Genomic DNA, 3,348 nt, shown 5'->3' with positions numbered 1-3,348 from the left:
TCAGCAGGACTGAAAAGTCTTTTGCCATTTAAGAATAATTTTAAATACTAAAAATCTAGATACACTTCTTGATTGGATTCAGAGTTTTCCAGTGAAAGGCTTTAAACTGCTGAAACAATAGTAGATGAAGAGTCAGAAGAGCAAGAGCTATCCTCATTTCTTACTGCTCCGAAGCATTTATCTGAGGATAGTGAGGCAAGTTGCCAGTTGGAATGTTGCTGAGGTGATGAAGCAGGTATTCAGATCAGTCAGCAAACAAACAGCATATAACTAAAGGTAAGTAGCTTTTTACTCTGTCTGCTTCTAACTTCTCATACTTTCTCAGACAAATGTAGGACTACTGTTCTTGTAGACCGTGTTGCTAGCAAGATCTTTTTAAGAGCCCTGACATTTGCAGTAGCTCCACCTTTTTGCTACTGGCACAAAGATGAGCTGTGTCCCAGAAGCATTGAGAAGGCTGCTGGAAATAATATATTCCAAAGCCATTGCTTCTCATATGCAGTGACTCTGCTATTGTCAAAGTTGTTTACTCTTCAAAGATTGGTGGGTCACCTTCCTTCAGCGGGTCTAGCAGCAAGGAACAAGAACTGTGCAACACAGGTCGTGTCCATTTTCCACCACAGCAAATGGCCTGACTCCTTTCTTTCAGACTCAGAGTACCAGAGGCAAAGATAAACTTGGTTTTCTGTCACAAGGATGTGCTGACTGTATGCTAATAAATTGTGTAATTTCAGTCCACCTAGTAACATTCATTCCTGTAGCAGCATATGGCTTGATCTGGCCAGCGGGGTAGCAAAGCACTTGATTACACCTTAAGTCTTACCAATTTAACTAAACTAGCATTAAAAAGGTAATCGTATGTTTATTTAAACCTGAGCTTTTATGTAAACTAGACCTCCAGTCTTTTCAGTGTAAATATACAGAGAAACTTTTGAAGCTGATCTTAGAGAGATTTCTCCAGAATTTCTCAGCAGAGATACACCTATTTGTGCCTAAGTGAGCCTTCTGGATAGCAAAATGTAGCTCTTGTTACACTGAAGAGGCTGTAATTTTGATTCATTTGGGTGTAGCCTTGAGATACCTTGAGGAACTAGTCTTAGCTGGGGTACCATAGGATCCAAAAAACCCCACCATAAAGGTATGCTTAAACTATGTTTTCTTAGGATCTTTCACGTTCTAAAGAGCATCACTTCATGATAAAGACAGCTTGCTGGCAGGTCAGTAGTCAAAATATTTAGGGCTTTATAAGTCACAGAAGTTCGTAAAACTTTACCTGCAAACAAAACCTGGAACACTCTTCAGAGGACAAGAACAGTAATTTCTACATGGAGCACCACAAAATGGATAGCTATTATTTTAAATATTGTTTAAATTAAATTAAAATTAAATTAAATTTCAATTAAAGTTGATGCTTTAAAATAGTTTTCAGGATCATTTACAGCAGGAGCGCATTTCCATTTTGGAGTTGGCCAAACTATAAGTCGTGGCAAAAGCAGTCCCCTTGCCCACATTAAATTCAGCTCAGTGTCACCTCTTATTTTCTTCTCTAAAAGCACTCTGCTTCTGTATAGCTCTTTGAACATGTGCAAATAAAGCCCAGTTTCCAAATCTGGGTGTTAAAATTATTTTTTCTAAGCTCATTTTCTCACATCCACAGTTTTTGACAACCAAGTATTTATTCACTACATTTGCAACAGTTGACTAGAAAACCATAAAAAAAATCAAAGTATAAATGTACACATTACATTAAAGTGCATTAATAAGAAACAAAAAGTCATCTTACTTGCACAAAACTGAAGTGTACTCCCATAATCCTAAAGATAAGTGTGGCAGAAAGACATTGACACACATACACAAGTCAGTACTTACCGCTGTCACATGTAAGAGTTTGCATTCTCCTGAAAGCCATCTATGATTGCCTACCAAACTAAAGCTTTTCTTTGGGATGTAAAAACGGTGCATACATGAGTGTATTTTGGTTTTAATTTTGAAGCTTGATTGCGTGGTTAGGGGAATGATTTAATTTCTTTTTAGAGAATGATTTTACATTGTCTAACACGTTTGTTTGGATGGGATTTAGTATTAACAAGCACAAGATCTGTCCAGGCCTTCACACCATACCTTCATACCATTTCAAGTCCCAACTTTAGGGAACTAGCTGCTTTAGCACCAGGTACTGCTGAAGACTTGCTGTAATGTATTTAAGGACTGGAGAAAAATAAAATCTAGAGATTGTGATTTTAAACAGATAGCTGCATCACTTTAGGATTTTTAGTTCTGCTGAGATCTTCTAGACTCCAAATAGCTACAAGATATTTTATTTAGAAATTTTAAAAAGCGAACTTACCTTAGTAGAGGAAGAAGAAGAAAATAGTTTTAACTCTACATTGCTCATTGTCTAGTAAACAGGCAGACTGCCTCTACCCTACTCTACGGGGTATTTTGCATGTTTGATATATATAGATTGATACATACATATATAAAAATATATATATGCACACACATATACACTTCTTTATATATTCTCTGTGTGTTACAGGCATTTATACACACACCCTCTCCTTGCAATAAGAAATTAAGGACCTAAGATCCATTACATGATCAAACATACAATATTTTAACCATAAATCCTATAGTACACAATTTATAGAATGTATGAAGATCTGAAAAGCTTTAAAAATTATGCTAGCCTGTACACTAAAAACTTCATTAGTTTCAAAGAAATAATCTATGAAAACTATCTTTCAGCTGTTTTATAGTATTATACTTGGATTTTTTGCACTTGCATTTTTCACTTGTTTCCCTCACAGACTTCTTAAATAGATTCATGAACTATGTGTCTAAAGAAATTGCATTTGTTCCAATAATGTATGATGCAAGAGCAAATTACAGGGTTGACTTTGAGATGCTTGGCAATTCAGTTGTATAATTACCTGCCTTCCCTTTTCCTTTTTCTTCCCTTTTTTCAAATCACAAAATTTTAACCAAGTGAAGGTTGAACAAAGGTCCATCCACGTAGATGTTGCATGGAAGTGTTCTGCTTGTGTCACAAGGCAGTTAGTGTCTCTTTAGCAATGCTTTATGACTCCAACCTGCATGTCCTCAAAATATATAAAAGAGCACATCTCACAAACTGCTCTTAAGGGGAGCTTGGTGTTGAAATTAAAGAAGTACTGTAGCAAAATACCTGGAGGGGTTTAAAAGCAATTCCTTGTGAATTTACAATAAGCAGTGTTAAATTAATAAGGAGCCAGGCTAGTTGTGCCAAGAGAAAGGGTTCCAATACAGTCCTCTCCTTCTATACGTAGCTGGTGTTCTAAAACGGTGCTGGGAACCTAAGAACTCACT

This window comes from Cariama cristata, unplaced genomic scaffold, assembly GCF_000690535.1.
Source record: "Cariama cristata isolate BGI_N322 unplaced genomic scaffold, ASM69053v1 scaffold30922, whole genome shotgun sequence".
NCBI classification, from domain to species: domain Eukaryota; kingdom Metazoa; phylum Chordata; class Aves; order Cariamiformes; family Cariamidae; genus Cariama; species Cariama cristata.
The sequence above is the reverse complement of the archived record's forward strand: the minus strand, read 5'-3'. Positions refer to the sequence as shown.